Here is an 18,750-nt window from a genome sequence, read left to right as displayed (position 1 = left end):
TGTATGCATCATAGTCAATTTGCTCTATAAAGGACCTAATAAACCCGTATCAGTAGCAATTCAATTATGAGGAAGACGTTGGGAAGATGATGATGGAGTACGCAGCACAGAATTACACTTACTCTTACTCTACTCATTGTGATTCAACCGCAACTGCACAGGTACAAATCTCCCTGCCAGAAAAGAGTGAGAGCAAGAGCAAATCATGGTATACAGTTATAATGCCACAAGACATCAGTGAGGGACAAAAGGAGGCCATCGACTCTATTTCTTCTGTCTTCTCTAATTTATCCCCCTCCCACTCCAAAATCCTCCTCCACCATTTCAAGTGGAATGTCTCGAATGTGTTGGATGAATGGTTCATCGACGAACAAAAGCTGCTGAAAGATTTCGGGCTATTTGAGAAAGAGAAAGCTTTAGTAAAAGAGTTGATGGAGTAGTTATACTGTTGCATCTGCATGGAAACCCACTCCATTACTGACATGAAAGCTCTCCATGGTTGTGCCCATTATTTCTACAATGAATGTTGGACAAAGTACATTCAAACCTTAATTAGGGAAGATGGAATGGGGTGTCTCACTTTGAAATGTCTAGAGCCAAAATGTGGGGCTATCGTGGGTGAGGACATTGTGCTCTCTTTCATTACAGATGAACAGGCCAGAGCAAAGTATGGGTAATTTCTTGTTGAATCATGTGTTGGGAAAAATAGAAGAATGAAATGGTGCCCTTTTCCTGAATGTAAGTATGCTATGGAATTGCATATTGGAATCATGGAATACTATGATGTCACCTGCAGATGTTGTTATCATTTTTGCTGGAATTTCTTGGAAGAGATGCATCACCCTGTAGATTGTGACACGGCTAGGAAATGGGTGTTGAAGAATAGGGACAATGGAGAAATGGAGAATTGGAAGATTGTGAATACACAGACGTGCCCGCAATGTGGGTGGGCATTAGAGAAGAATGAAGGTTGCATGCATATGACATGTGTGGAACCGTGCAAATCTCATTTTTACTGGTTATGCCTTGGGGATTGGTAAGGACATCCTAATTTTTATGCCTGCGACAGATTTAATGTTGATGAAATCTGAAACAGAGGAAGAGAAAATAAAGAGGGAAGAGAGGGAATCCATTAAACAATCCTTGGATTTATACAGTCAATATTATGAGCGATGGGCAGCCCATGAAAAGTTCAGGGCCAAAGCAGAGTTAAAGGTGAAGCATGCTTAGATCAAATAGTTGGCTGACAAACAATTCCTACCAGAATCACATGTTCAATTGGTGAGAGACGCATGGGCTCAGATTGTTGAATGTGCAACAATGTTGAAGTGGACATATGTTTATGGGTATTATCTCGCTGAAAATGAAAATAAAAGTGCCTACAAGGATTTGTTTGAATATAACCAAGCTTTTGCCAAATCTCATTTAGAACAACTTCAGCAATGTGTTCAGAGTGAGTTGTAGGTTTTTATTTAGAGTGAAAAGCCTGCAGAAGAATTCAATGAATTTCGAATCAAGCTTGACAAATGTTGTTGGCCATTACTTTCAGAACCTTGTCAATGCTATCGAAAAGGAAGCCAAAGCGAGAGAAGAACTAAAACACTATTTAACTTATGCGGGCCAAGTTGTAATGGATGAAGATTATGCAGACCAAGTTGTAATGAACATGATTAAACATTAAATAATAGCGTGTTACACGTTTTTGATTAAATTTATATTTTCAGTCAAAGTTATTAGATTTCTGCATTATTAGTTTGAGCTATAATCAAGTTGAATTCTCTCATTATCATGAATAAATCTTAAAATATAATCTGAAATATTGATATTGTTAAAAACAATATACAATAAATCCTCCAAATATTATAGGGTAGTGAAAATTTAATATCTTCAATATAATTTAACTATCAAAATTAAGTATTAATTCATTGGCATCTTATGTAATCCATACATGAAAGCAAAAGACAATACAAAATAATTGTTAGAAACTAGAAATATGAAAGGGGGAGGAGCAAGTAAAGGACAACCGAGTTGCTCGGCAACATAAGGGACCGAATCACTCAGTCCACACAAGGAGCTCGACAAGGTAAGGACCGAGTCACTAAGTCTATAGGGACCACGCTACTCGGCTAAAACATAAGTCGAGACAAGACCAAGTAATATCCACACTAGGCAATAGAAGCATGTTAACCCACGTGAGAAGCAAAAACAACATTTCAAAAAAATGCACAAGCAAAGAGATTTTTTGCTTAGTTTTGACAAATAATTAAACACATAGCAAAATAAGAAATAAAGACAAGATCAAACACAATACGTTGGAGATGGGTATGTTTGTTTGCTTGCTTACTTTCTATTAACCAAATCAAATTATTACAAATCTAGAGTGTATATAAACCTAGAAAAAACATCAGCCTAAAGCAATCACTGCTCATACATGACAAACTTTTCTTTACATAAAAAACTTAGAAAACACATTCACTCGTGTTGCACCCTTCCCAAAACTTTGATCCCCTAAAAATGAACCCTCAATTGGTGATAAGGAGTTCTCTCCTAAAATCGGGGCACTAATTGTGCAATCACCTAAGAGGACTCCTTGCTCACCAGACTTCAGCTCCTTATTAACTTTTTAAAATCTTTTTAAAATCTTTTCTTTATTTTTTCCATGCCCGTTAATTGAATTATAAAATAACTTTATTTAATTTTTACTTGACTTCTCTTTTGACTAATTTATTAAATTTTAATCTCATGCACACATTATGCAATCTTTAAAACTTTTAATAAATTAATATCTTTTCACTTTTTAATTTAATTTGTTATATTTTACTCACATGCATACTTTATAAATTTTTTTAATTAATATCTTTTCATACTTTAATTAATTTTTGAAATATTAATTGATAAAATATTTATTAACTTAAATAATAATAGAATTTACCATTTATTTAAAAATGAACTGTAAATGTATTATTATTAAATTAAATAAATATTATCATCTTCTAAAATTTAAACTTATAACTTTTATCTTTTTATTTAATTCTTTTTATTTAATTAATTCTCCAAATTAATTAAATATAATTAAATACTAAAATACCATAATAAATTTCCATTTAATTGAATCGTTAGTTAAATCATTTAATTTGACTTAATTAATAGAAAAACACCTAAAGACCTATGGGACAAAATACAAAAACTCATCAAAGAAAAACACATACAAAATCAAACTAAAAGGTTATAATCACGAATTAATGTCATTGAACTCATTCAGAAGGTACTCGACTTAGATGTTTGTCCTAATTTTTTTAGGACAAATGGCTTAAAGGTTTAGGATTTGGACTTTAGAATTTATCTCCCCTCTCTACCATTGAGATAATGTGATAGGGTATGCTTATCCTGACAATTTAGGGAAGTCAATACTTGGTAACTACAAACTGCATAAAATTCATGCATGTACAAACACAATATTCTAAACTAAATATTCAATGACAGGAAGTGGTGCATCGTATAGATCTCAACTAGCAAGTGACTATGACTCCCTTCCTTAACCACATCAGAAACGTCATACATAAAGAAAATATACACACACTCCATACATATGCAGTATGGGGTAAGTATCCATAAGAAGACACATAATAATCCATCTAGCTAATCATCATCAATAACTGAAAACACTATAATAATCATCATGCATACATGAAGTATAGAGTACCAAGTAATCTCATCATATATCAACTGAATCTGAAACAATATTTGATAATCTCTAAACAATGCTACTAATCATCAAGCATAAAACTAGCCTAAAAGAGTTCGATAATAATAGCAAAAATGTAAACTAAGGGCAAGCACTACAACCATAGTTTCATGTTTACGAAGGTGTGACACCATGTTTAAGGAACAATTGATTAGTAACAAAAGTTATGTTAGGTTTTATTAGATACCTTTACACTTAATTCATTATACTAGTTTAACCCTTCTTATTAATATTTACTTGAATAAATATCTCACATGGTTTAACCATCTATTTGATTTACTAGAATAAGGAAAGAAGAAGACTATAGTCAAAATTAAATAAATAAAGATTTATTTTAAGTTTGATAAAATACAATTCAAGAAATTTAAACTAAATAAGTAACTTTAGTATAATTTAATTTATTGAATTTAATCACAGTCACTTCAATATAATTAAAAATTAAATTTAATCCTAATATACCTTATTAAATTCAAAAGTAATTAGTTAAGTTTATATAGATTTTAAATTTAGAGAGCTCTCAATTTAAAACTTGATTATTGAAATATATTTACCTTCATTTAACTTATAAGTAGGAATATTAAAAAATAATAATAATCCTATTTATAGTTTTCTACTTTCAATTCTCTCTTTAAATAGATTTACCCCTGCTCTTATTTGGGAGGAAAAATAGAAAAAATGTTCCCACTAATGGAATTTGTCTCCACCTTAGTAGGAGGAAAAATAGGCCAAAAAATAGTATTATGACTCATATTAAGTATATTTCATAACTCCATAAGAGATTAATTCTCATTGCATTAGTATTGATTTTCTTTCTAATATCAAGAGGAAAATCTATTTAATAATAAAACTTTTAGTAGTACAAATATATTTAAATGATGAGAAGCCAAAAAAAAAAAAGAATACAATTAATGTTATTTAGAGCTATAATAGTTTAATTATAACCAACCAATACAAAATAAATTAATTAAACCTATTTGCTAATTTAATGCTCTTTCTAACTAATTTAATTTATTTTCAAACTAAGTTATTTCATTTTACTATCTACTAAATAAATTGAATATTTTTACAACTAACTAAAAATTAATTTATAAAGATGTAACTGAAATACTATCTAAAACAATTTGCAAATAAAGACTACCCACCAACTAGCTAATTTTAACTTTATTAAATACTAACATGCTTTCTTTATCTTAAAGCTATCTACTAAATCTGATTTACAACTACTAACTACCCTCTAAACCTACACAACTAACCTCATCCTCAAGGACCAATCAAATTTCACCTCCCTTTCTTAACTCCTCATCTCCTCCTTGGCCACTTGGCCACTTGCCATTCCCTCTTCCCAAGGTCAAGGCACATTGGTCTAAGCCTACCACAAGTTGCCTAAAGTTAGATTGCAAAAAAAAGGAACACATGGACAAGAGGTTGGAGTTTTGAAAGAAAACATATTTGATTTATGGGATTTGTCATTCATAAAGTTAGTTGACTTGCTTTCCCTTCTTTTGGAGGCCTATGTCCAACACTGGAGAGGAGGAAGGGGAATGGGAGTGGGGTGGGGACCATCTATGTCCCATCACATTCCTATTAAATATTTCCAACTATATGATTTTTGTTTAAAGTCTTTCCCATCCACTTGTAAGAGTGATGATGTTATTTTTTTTTTTTTATTACCACAATTTAAAACAAAGGGATATCACTGTTATTTTTTTTTTTTTTATTACCACAATTTAAAACAAAGGGATAAGTGATAGGGAAAATAAATGCACAATGACTTTTGTGTTTATTTTGTTTCATTTATTAATATATTTCTATTTTAAATTTGAAAGAAGATATTCTCTGTGATTTTTTTTTCTTTTGAAGCCAAAAATTACTTTCCCATACATTTTCCAAGAGCTAATATGCTCTCCTAGAAAGGTATGGATTTTCATAATTATTATTTTTCTTATGATATTGTCAACTTTCAATATGATGATTTAATTCCTTTATGTTTGGTCATGCATAGGAAAACTAATTAAGATAATACTATTACCTAGGAACCATGTTCCTAATGTTTATATAGGATTCTCACTAATAGTATATCATTTAATCTATTAAATCAATAGGGTCAAATACTAAGAAAATTACCATATCCAAATGTAGGTAAATTCAAGGACTATGTTCTTGATTAACTTCTTATTTGATTTCATGTTGAAAATTCACAAACATACTTGGAAGTTATATTCTTTTCATTCTTCTATCATTTATACAAGCACAAGGGAATTTTTTTTTTCTTTCCAATAATTACAAAAATACAAAGAAATACCAACTAATTAGAAGAAAACTTCCTTAACACAGTTTGGAACCAAATTTCATAATTTAATACAACATTGTTTCCTCTGACCACCATTAAACTTATGCATATGCATTTGAATTAAAGAATATCATATGAAGGAAAGAACTCTTTTTTTTTCAACATACATGGGCAAGCCACTTCTTACTCATTTTATTCAATCATTTGATTCAAATACTCCCTCGAGAAAGAACCAGGGAAGAAAATCCGAGATCATAATCATTTCAGAAAAAAGGTTAACAATAAAATTTGATATCATAATCATTTCAAAAATGAGGTTACCAATAATTTTTTACAACAAGATCATTATCATGAGGAGAAGTCTCCCAAACATTTGAATTGAAACAACAACTCTAAATTCTTGCTTGGCTCCATATCAAGATAGCAACTACAAAATTTGCAAATTTTATCGAGGTAACCATGGAGAAAATGAAACTAACGGGGAGACAAATAGATTTAACACAAAGACACATTCAATCCATTTACTCCCATCCTAGGTTTGCACAATAGGTTCATCATCAAACCAGACTAGGGAGAAGTTGGATTTTTCCAAGGTAGGAGAAGTCAGTAACAACACCATAACAAATGCCTTTTTGAGGTTAATATCACAAGAAATTTCGTTCTTTCACTTCTTAATTTTCTAATACATAAAACATGGTTTGTACTGATGAGTAGGTGCCCATAACACCCTACTCTCTCTCTCTCCTCATCATGAGGAGAGACTCTACACTGCCTAGAGTCCAACTAAAGCCCTCATCCCCTACATGGCCACTTCTACCCTATTTGAGGGTGAGTAATGCAAACACAACCCTTACAATTTCTCTCATAAATCAAAATGTAAAACATGAAGGAAAACACTTAAGAAAATCGATCACAATCCCATCACTTACATGTTTCTTTATACATATAAACACATGCATGCAAAACCCTACTTTAAGAAATGAAACACAACATGAAGACCTGAACTTGAAGGATTCCTACCTTCACAAATGGTTATGGCAAACTGAAATTTGAGAAGAGCTCTCCTTCTTCCTCCTTCAATCATGACTTTACTCTCTAAATGTAGAGATTGGATGAACACTCTTCCACTCTCAAATTTGCAACTAAATAGGCTCCTAACTCAACCACCTACAAATTGAAATAACTCCCAACTTGACTAAGGTTTTCTAGATCCTTCTAACTTAATTATGTCATTATGGAAAACTTTATGGTGAAGTGTAGCTTGTCAAACCCATGGTGAAGCTCCAATTTTCACACTAAAGCAAAAATGAGATATTTGGATGGTCACAAAAGTCAAGAAAGAGGCTAGGGGTGGAAGATGCCCCCAACCCATACATATACCCCCTAGGCAGTTAGGTTTTCTTGATTTTTCCCTTTAGGACTATTTAGGGACCTATTAAATTGCTTGAAATATCTGGACATTCTAAAAACTCCAAAAATGAAATCTTACCACCGAACCTTGATTAGTGTAATCAACCCACTAATTATTATTAGGTTACTTGGCTAACCCTAATTATCATGTTGATAACCAGATACAGAGTACGAGTGTCAAATGACACTATAAAAATAATTGTTACAAAACATTAAACACTTTACAATTTATAGAATGATACACACATTCAATTTATGATACAAATAAAATACAAAATAACAGGGTCTACATCTTTCATTAGAATCAACCTTGGTTTTCACAAATTGTACATAGGGTCGAGTTCTGATTCTCCATTAAATTTCCCAACTAATAATCCTGCACACTTCATTTCATACATCATTAGCTGGAGAAAAATCACATGCATATATTTAAAACTCATATGGATAATCACATCAATCTTTCATATAAATAACTATTTATCTTATTTTTTCTCATATATTTAACCATAAAAATTTGCTTAATTAATATAACATAACCTATTCATCAATTCGAATTAAAGTACTAGAATAATCCTCATTAAGCATGCATATACCTAAACATCATAAACATCATCAATAGGGCATGCTAAAGTATCTAAACACATATCTCCTAATAATAAGGTACCATAATTAACATCATCATAATAAGGCGAAACACCTCATAATTGTTAGTGAAATTTAATGTTTAAATAGTAGAGATAATGTAGTAGTTCTCAAATTGCTGAGTATTTAAAACATGAACATATCAGCTGATCTCAAATTTTTATTAGGACATCTAAAAAGTAAAACATTACTTCATATATGTTCCAATCTGCTCTAATGGATTTAACAGAGAAATTCATATTTAATAAGTACATATGAAGAGACACCTTACAGATCCAAATTAATTTGTGCATGTTGATGAGACACTTGAACCATAATAGTAACCTACTTTGTATAGTAGTATTCCTCTTGAAGTTGCTTTTATTCTTTGGAAAATCAATAGCAAATAAAATTGTTTTGAGTGGGAAAGTTTCTCTTAGTGTTTGAAACTATATTTTTTGCCACTTAGCAAAAAAAATTGATGTATATATGGTTAAATCAATTTATGAAAATTTTACATAAATTCTCTAGTAGGTATGTCATCCTCTACATATTCCAACCTTGTTGATTCTTTTCCAACTTTTATTTCCAACTTTATGTACTTATATCTCTTACATTACCATCCTCATCATATCAGTATCTTCATCTCTGGAAATTTAGTCAGGTTACCACATGTTTTACAAGTTCCTCTTAAGCAATCTATTTCACCTATTGCATGATCATTTGGTTTGCCACATAAGATTGATGTTATGAATTGGCTCGATTGTTTATAAAAAGAATTTTGAGAACCACCACTTTCTTGTATAATCTTTCAGAACCCTCGATACTACAAGTAAAATTCAACATGATATCAATAACAAAATGTTTCAAAAGATCTATTTATCTTCACAAAATATAGTTTCAATCTTTCAAAAATTGGTTGTCCAATCTTTGTGTCAGGATTTAAATTACAAAAAGAGAGATACAATTCATGTTATGTGACATCCAACCAATGTTTTGCATGTTCAAGATACTCCTTAGGCTCAATCCTCTGCTTGATGATATCTCTTCTATTTGGTGAAGGACGAGTATTATCAATCCAAATTTGAATAACTAAGTTCTTAACTATTTCCACAATCCTATAAGATCGAGGAACTGTACACATTAGCACCCAATTTCCATCTAATGTAGTATCATCCAAAATGTTTCTTCTTTGAGATAATGTAATATTGTCTTTTGTAATGGACACCCCTGGATGTCCCATAAAACTAAACCAATTTGCTGAAATGAATTTTGTCAAACAGTTTGCATGCAACCTCTTAAAACCCCTTATAACTCTGGAAATCAAACGTTTATTTGTTTGTTGTGTTTCGTGCATGGAATTGGTATCATACAACATAAACAAGAGAGAAACTACAACAATATGCAAAGTGGAAATGAACTGCTGCTAATAAAATGTTATTTTCAGAATTCATAAAACCAAATACATGGCATATTTATCAACTCACTAATTACTTCAGCAATATTGTCATAATACTCCAGCCCATGCTTACGAACTTGCTGCTACAATACTTTGTCCTCCAATCAGTCCACTACCTTCATAATACCATTCCCTCCAAGCGGCATAAGCGTCAGACAAGTAGTGAAGAAGATATGAGAAAAATATCAAATCTGCCTGTAGCCGGAAATGCAACTAAACTGCCTGATACTAAAGCCAATAAGAAAGAATTCCAAAGGCCAAACCCCAAGGGAATGATGTCTAGAATGTTACAAGAGAGGATAGACATCCTCAAATGCCAAGAACAAAGCTGCAACTCACACACCAATTTCTTCTCATATTCAACCTGTCTAATGAAGCCACAAATGCTTCCTTTTATTCTATTCCCACGGGTCCCCTCAACTCATATGGGCAATGTGGGATAAAAGATGTGTAATATAAAACATATATTAAAATACCACTTATGTCTCCCTTGGGTACACATCACCATAAAATAAATATTAAAGTAACACTTTAATATTTTACAATTAAATTAGACGTTACTTTAATAAAACTTCAGGCATTAAAATGTATTAGCAATCAGACTCCGACTAATGCAAGTGATAGCTCATCGGAAAGCTCTCACCGAGGAGTATCGAATCCAATCCCCAAAATTGACCTGCACTGTGTCCTGCCGACTTACTAAAAATAGTAAGTATGCCTGAAACTGAGTAAATCAACTTCGTTTTGGCCCAAACTGGAAATGACTAGGCCAAAACACTCCAAGATCCCATTAAACCCTTCGTTAGCCCTCAGGACCATGTAGAACAAGGCTAACGTGCACACACTTGGTCAACTGCTAAAATGGGGACATTATAGTCCGCCCCCCTTGAAATTGCTTGTCCTCAAGCAATCTCAGTCCAGCCTGCTGAATAACCTGCTCACTCTCCCATGTAGAATCTTCCTCCGGCAGGTCTTTCCATTTGACCAAATACTCCTTCACTATCCTGTTTCTAAGCTTCCTCTCTCTGGTATCCACAATAGCCTCAGGTACTAACACAAGCTTCCCCTCCTCATCCAAAGGGGGTAAATCTGCAGAAGGCACTACACTCTGACCAATGGCTTTCTTAAGCCTAGACACATGAAACACATTGTGCACTCGATTGCCCTCTGGAAGCTCAAGCTCATAGGCGACTTTGCCCACTTTGCGAATCACCCTGTAGGGACCATAAAATCTAGGTTTCAACTTTTCAGCTCCGCTCTTCTTGAGCGATGACTGTCTATATGGTTGTAGCCTCAAGTAAACCATATCCCCTACCTCGAAGCTACACTCTATTCGGTGCTGATCAACATACAATTTTTGTTGATTCTGGGCCTGTTGTATATTCTCTTTGAGCACTTTCAGGATGTCTTGACTATCCTGCAATAAGTTTTTGGCTTTGGGCACTCTACTGTCCCCCAAAACTAAATCCATGAAGCTAGGTGCTTCATAACCATAGAGTGCCATGAAAGGAGTCATCTTGATGGACATATGATAAGTGGTGTTATAACAATACTCTCCCATATGCAACCATCTGATCCAAGCCTTTTGTTGTGTAGTTACATAGTTCCTCAAATATCCTTCCGCCCATTTATTCACAATCTCTGTTTGCCCATCTGTTTGCGGATGATAACTAGTGCTAGGTGTAAGATCTGTACCACACAACCTAAACAACTCTTGCCAAAAAAAACTCATAAACTTACTATCCCGGTCGTTGACAATGAATCTGGGCAGCCCATGTAACCTGAATATCTCTTTAAAGAAAAGATCTGCCACCTGTGCTGCTGTGTAAGTGGACGGAATAGCAAAGAAGTGGGAAAACTTCGTCAAGCGGTCCACCACCACATAGATGCAATCCCTTCCCTGCACTCATGGTAAACCAGTGATGAAGTCCATCGAAATACTTTCCCATTTCCTATCAGGAATGGGCAAGGGCTGTAATAAACCTGCAGGAAATGTGTGTTCTCCCTTATTCTATTGACAAACCATACACTCCCTGACATACCTCTGAACATCATCCTTGAGCCCTTTCCATGAAAACCGCTCTCGGATTTGCCTGTAGGTCTTGAAGACCCCCGGATGTCCTGCTGTGGGTGCATCATGAAATGCCTTCAATATCGCCTCTCTCAAATGTGATGACGGAATCAAATAAACCCTGTCCTGAACTCTAATCAATCCATCTATCACCTCATAGCGATCATCCTGTATGGTACCTGAAATCAATCCAGAAGCCCAAGCATCTCCGACATACTCTGCTATAATCTGATCTCTCCAATCTCCTGAAATCTCTGCCAGAGCACATAAGTGAGGTCTCCGAGATAAGGCATCAGCCACCACATTTTTCTTACCTTTGACAAACTCTATGTCAAAGTCATAAGCCTGCAATTTAGTCACCCATTTTTGTTGCCGGTCATTAAGATCACGCTGGCTCATGAAGTATTTAATACTGTTGTGATCAGTCTTGATCACAAAACGTCCACCTACCAAATATGATCGAAATTTGGCCAATGCATGCATTATGGCCAACATCTCCTGGTCATAGACAGAATAAATTTTCTCAACTCCTCAGAGCTTCCTACTCTCAAATGCAATGGGATGCTTCTCCTGCATCAATACTGCTCCAATCCCATCACCTGATGCATCAGAATGAAGCTCAAAAGGCTTTGTGAAATTCGGTAGAGCTAGAACTGGACATGAAGACATTACCTGCTTGAAATGCTCAAAACACCTCTGTGCTGCCCCTGTCCACACAAAGGCTCCTTTCCTGGTAAGATCTGTCAAGGGTGTAGCAATCTGTGAGAATCCCTTAACAAACCTTCTATAAAAACCACATAAACCAAAGAATCCCTTAAGCTGTGTAAGGTTTGTGGGAGTAGGCCACTCTACAATAGCTCTAATCTTTTCGGGATCAACCCGAACGCCATCTGCACTAATGATATGCCCCAGGTAAAGGAGCTCAGTCATGCCAAACTCACATTTAGATTCCTTGGCATACAATGAATCTCTCTCCAGAATAGATAACACCTCCTCCAGATGATGTAAGTGCTCCTCCCAGGTCTTACTGAAGACCAAGATGTCATCAAAGAAGATCAAGACAAATCTCCTCAGCTGCTTCCTGAATACCTGGTTCATACAACTTTGAAATGTAGCAGGTGCATTGGTTAGACCAAATGGCATAACCATGAACTCAAAGTGGCCATAGTGACATCGAAAGGCTGTTTTCTCAATGTCCTTTGCTCTCATCCTGATCTGATGGTATCCGGATCGCAAATCAATTTTGGTGAAGAAGCATGCCCCATGCAACTCATCAATCAGCTCATCAATCCTAGGAATGGGATACCTGTTTTTAATTGTTTTCTTATTCAGTGCCCTATAATCGATGCACATGCGCATTGTCCCATCCTTCTTCTTTACCAATACTACTGCTGAAGCAAAAGGGCTCTTACTGGGCCTGATATGCCCCATCTCCAACAAATCCTTAATCGCCTTCTCTATCTCATCCTTGTGTTTCTTAGGATGATGATAGGGAGTAATCATAACTGGTTTGGCTCCCTCCTCGAGTTCAATAACATGTTCCATCCCTCTGTCAGGAGGAACCCCATGAGGAATATCGCTAAATACTTTAGCGTGTCTATCAAGTATCTTCTGGACATCTAGTGGATGACTCTTTTCTTGTGGCTCTAGTGAAGTTGGCATAATGTGACACTCTGCTGCCCACTCTATGTCATCATGACGAAAAAGTCTCTGCATTCTCCTCAAGGACACTATTCTGCAACCTCCATCTGAAAGCCCTCTAAGTACCACAGTTCTCCCCTCATGCTAGAATCTCATCTCCAATTTCGCTAGATTGAGTGTGAACTCAACTAGTGAAGCCATCCATGTCATGCCGAGGATGACATCATAATCTCCCATGTCCACAACATAGAACTCATCTTCCAACTCGTAGCCATCTCCAAACCTGATGCGAAGATTAGATATCTTCCGAGTGCATAATAACTTATCACCGTTAGCCACCATGACTCTAAACCCATCATGCTCCTCTGTCTGTAACCCTCTCCTGGCTACCAACTGTGCATCTATGAAGTTATGTGTAGCCCCAGTGTCAATAAGAGATATCACTTTCTGCCCTTGGATAGTACCCCTGACCTTAAATGTGATTGCCTTTTGGGCCCCTGTCAAGCGTGCCAACGATCTATCATCCTTAGGAATGTTGCTCTCCTCTATAGTGTTACCCTCATCTGAATCGGAATGCTGATCCTCCCCTTCTGACTCTGACTCTTCTGCTGAAAAATACTCCATTTGATTTGCCTTAGCCTTGAGAGAGCATTTATGAGATAAGTCCCAAGGCTCTCTACAATGGAAGCACATCTTCTTCTTTCGAAGTTCATTCAAGGTTTCATTGTCTAGTCCTTTTGATCCTTCTTTGGGTTTGCTATACTCTTTCTGAAATGATTTTTTGTCTTTGTCCTTGCGGTAGGAAGAATCTGTTGAATGGTTTTTTCCTTTGTATACCGAAGGGGCTAAATCTCGTGCCTTTTTAGTTGCTTTAGCTAACGTGAGTGGATCATGTCCCTTCACCCAACCTCATAATGGATCAGCAAGACCATCACAAAATAACACCACCAATCTCCTAGGAGAGATATCAGTAACAAGTACAGACAAGCGCTGAAACTCGGCAATGTAAGCATCCACAGAACCTAACTGTTTTAACTATGCTAGCTCCTTGAAATGTAACTCGGGATCCTTAGTGTCAAATCTCCCAATCAATGTTTCAGTGAATTCCTCATAGGATGTAATCTGATTATGCCCCAAAGTCACCATGCCATGATGCCACCATTCATGTGCAACGCCATCCAAGTGCATAGCCGCATACTTGATAGCCTCCTCCTCAGGCATAGGATTAAGCTGCAAGTATGTATCTACCTTCTGCACCCAAGCTCGTGCAGTCATCTTCCCTGAAGCATCATAATAAGGTAAAGAAAGTTTTCCAACTTTCTTCCTCAGCTCAAAGTTTTGATTCCTCCCTCTTGCTTTAGGCATGTGTCTCATCCTCAAGTCCATATAATCTCTAAGAGAAATATCTGCCTGAAACTCTGGTCCACTAGCCTCCCAGTCCCTCCTGAACTGATCCTGTAACTCGGTAATCTGCGGTTCATTTACTGGATGAACCGGATCTCTGGGTGGAAAAGTGGGTAGAAGAGGTCTCGAGCTCACAGTCTGTGCTGGGCGTGCAACGTGTCTAAAGTTATCAGCCTCATTCCCATTGTTTCCATGTCCATTATTACCATTAATGTTATTCTCAGGACCATTGTTGTTGCCTTGGCCTTCATGGTTATTGTTTCCCTCGTTGTTATTGTTTCTGTTGTTGGCATCACCTGGATTAATATTGACACCCATCTATCTAGCCATGAGCTGCAACATCATGTCCATTCGCCTATTCTGCTCCTGCTGCATACGCTGCCCCTGCTCTAATGTATCCAGTAACTGTCGAAACAGTACCTCCCCTTGATCTGGACCAGCATTTCTACCTCCGCCTAATCCTGTATTCCTATCATCTCGATCACCCATATTATTGTCCTGATCACAGAATATCTCCTCTGTGTCTGTATGGTTGAATTCAATGTCCCCCTGCACGGATGTACTAGACTGTTTGCTTTGCAAGTCTGAAATCCTATTTTGTCTTGCTCTGGTATCACGAAAATTATAAGACCCCTGTCGCATGCTCAAACATAAATGCTTAGCCTGTGTTCTTTTACTTACTTTTTCCCTCTATTCGGCTGTTCCAAATTCCCTATAAGACCTCCACAGGATGGCAGGACTTATAGCTCTGATACCACTGTAATGGACACCCCTAGATGTCCCATAAAACTAAACCAATTTGCTGAAATGAATTTTGTCAAACAGTTTGCATGCAACCTCTTAAAACCCCTTATAACTCTGGAAATCAAACGTTTATTTGTTTGTTGTGTTTCGTGCATGGAATTGGTATCATACAACATAAACAAGAGAGAAACTACAACAATATGCAAAGTGGAAATGAACTGCTGCTAATAAAATGTTATTTTCAGAATTCATAAAACCAAATACATGGCAGATTTATCAACTCACTAATTACTTCAGCAATATTGTCATAATACTCCAGCCCATGCTTACGAACTTGCTGCTACAATACTTTGTCCTCCAATCAGTCCACTACCTTCATAATACCATTCCCTCCAAGTGGCATAAGCGTCGGACAAGTAGTGAAGAAGATATGAGCAAAATATCAAATCTGCCTGTAGCCGGAAATGCAACTAAACTGCCTGATACTAAAGCCAATAAGAAAGAATTCCAAAGGCCAAACCCCAAGGGAATGACGTCTAGAATGTTACAAGAGAGGATAGACGTCCTCAAATGCCAAGAACAAAGCTGCAACTCACACACCAATTTCTTCTCATATTCAAACTGTCTAATGAAGCCACAAATGCTTCCTTTTATTCTATTCCCACGGGTCCCCTCAACTCATATGGGCAATGTGGGATAAAATATGTGTAATATAAAACATATATTAAAATACCCCTTATTTCTCCCTTGGGTACACATCACCATAAAATAAATATTAAAGTAACACTTTAATATTTTACAATTAAATTAGACGTTACTTTAATAAAACTTCAGGCATTAAAATGTATTAGCAATCGGACTTCGAATAATGCGAGTGATAGCTCATCGGAAAGCTCTCACCGAGGAGTATCGAATCCAATCCCCAAAATTGACCTGCACTGTGTCCTGCCGACTTACTAAAAATAGTAAGTATGCCTGAAACTGAGTAAATCAACTTCGTTTTGGCCCAAACTGGAAATGACTAGGCCAAAACACTCCAAGATCCCATTAAACCCTTCGTTAGCCCTCAGGACCATGTAGAACAAGGCTAACGCGCACACACTTGGTCAACTGCTAAAATGGGGACATTACATCTTTCGACTATACCCAATATGAGATGATAGTGAAGAGATCTATCTTTTTTTCCATAATTTCTTATTTAAAACAAATACCAGTATCACTCTTAATGCAATGGATTTATATGTAGATCTAGTTTTTTTCCCAATGGAATGTAACCCTTCCTTAACACTTTCAACAATATCTTTTTTCAATTTAGAAGTCATCCTCTTTTTTATATTTGTATCTATACCTAATATTTTCAATCACTCTTTGAATTCATCCTTAAGAAGTGAAATTGATAATAGTTGAATTTTCTCCACTGTATAAAGATTCTCAAATTGTGCAATTATTTCTTTAGACTTTTTATTAAATTTTCTCTTCGTAGTATGTGTAGGTTGACTAGCATATTCTCTCAATTTTTCCACATCCATTTCAATTAAATGATCTATGTTTCTATGATTAATTTTTCTCTTCAATCTTTGAGATATATTAATATTCTCATTTGTTTTTTTGATCTCAAGCTAACAGAAAAATTAAAATAAAGACTAGGGGACATATGTGTATATACATAACAATGAACTATTAAATATAATTTTATCTAACCTTCAAATGATCCTTCTTCGATATCCATTGCTTCATCTTCAATTTCCTCATGTCTAACATTTTCATCATCTACTACTGCGCATGCATGATATGACAAATAAAATCAAGCAAGTTTGTAAGGGGGTTTGTCTCTAAAATTAAAAATTAAAGATATAAAGTTTGCCTAGACCTAGAAATCTAGAGAGAGATTGTACTTGCAAGAGATGTGTGCATACATACTTATATGAACTTGGGATGAAACTTCTTCAACCTCAGTAGGTTGTCCTAGTTGACTACATCCTAAATAAAATCATAATTTAAAAGTCCATAATTAAAATGAACCCTAATTCTAAATATTCATAATTGAAAAACCATAATGTAATAAACCGTAATCCTAAATATTATTAATCAAGCATTAATAATAATTTACAAATATGCTCTTCTCTTTACAAATGGTGAATTTTTCAAAAGACTCACAAAAGAGAGGTTTTATGATTAACCAAAGAAGCAGAACTCCCACAAAATATATCAGATCTCAGCCATTGAAGGATAAAAATCCTACAGTTAAATAAAATTATTTGGATTTAGCATAACATTCCTGGCATCAAAATGTTCATGAAGGCTTTAATTATGAGATCAATACCTCAAATAGGTTCTCCATTTTAGAAGGGATTATAGACCTAGAACCCCAATGTCATAAAATCTCAATCCCGGTGATCTAATGCTTTGCAATAGGAAAATAGATAGGAGAAGGCAAGAGGACAGTTATAATCCATGTCAAAGCATATGATCAGTAACCAGATCAGATAGGAGCCAAATAATTCCTTGAGTTCTCTACTCCAACACCCAAAAAATATTGGTTAAGCATACCCCCACAAGGAGGAAAAAGGTTTGATTCGAAATGATAAATCCAAGTTTTTTTTACTCCCGCTACCCCTCAGGGCCATTAGGGTTTCTTAGATCTGACTCCACTATTTTCTCTACGTCAAGCTTAGATAATCAGATTAGGGTTTTCAACATCCCTAAATATGTTCAAATTATTAAAAATTAGTCATTCTATAAGTAGAAAGGGTTTCTATCAAATTCACCTCTAGTTACACCCCTTGAATTTTAGACCTAGTTTAGTAAGTTAGATATTCCTAGCACCCAGTCTCCAAGTGTCCTAGAGAGGGCTTATGTTCCCCCTCACCAAAAGGTTTTGGATGACAATTCTACATATCAGTCCTCCAGATCTTCCCTAGGCTCAAATTGTCCATTCTTTGAGGATAAGACCATCATCATAAACAATCAAGAAAGTGAAGATAGATGGTTAGATTTCCAAAGGGTTGGTATTTTTGCTTTTTGGAATGGCCCCAAGTGGGAGTTTCTTAACCTCACCAATTGGCTATAGGATTTTTGTGAGGATCAGGTAAGTATTTCTCACTATTCATATAGATTTCTTTATATACACTACAATGATGAATATGTGAAAAAGGACTTTCTCTTTGCCTATGTCTATTTTTCAAAGGATATGTTATTAAATTTTTAGAATAGTTTCCAGATTGCAAGGAAGGACTACTTGATTTTTTATTCCATCATGGTTTATCATATAATCCCTCCCTCCTAAACTTTTACAAATATAGATTATTAGGAAATTAGGCTCATCTATGGGCGAGTTGATTGGTATGGATTCTTCCTTTCATCTG

General features: G+C 35.4%; 1 pseudogene; it reads left to right on the top strand.

The window, feature by feature from the left end:
* The first annotated feature begins 482 nt into the window (after positions 1 to 482).
* Positions 483 to 1,638, top strand: LOC149533404 (putative E3 ubiquitin-protein ligase ARI8 pseudogene; annotated as a pseudogene).
* The last annotated feature ends 17,112 nt before the right edge of the window (positions 1,639 to 18,750 follow it).

The sequence above is a fragment of the Cupressus sempervirens genome, chromosome 10 (assembly GCF_028749045.1).
Source record: "Cupressus sempervirens isolate cs-2001-9-10 chromosome 10, ASM2874904v1, whole genome shotgun sequence".
Classification (NCBI taxonomy): domain Eukaryota; kingdom Viridiplantae; phylum Streptophyta; class Pinopsida; order Cupressales; family Cupressaceae; genus Cupressus; species Cupressus sempervirens.
This window is presented reverse-complemented; position numbering and strand designations above follow the sequence as displayed.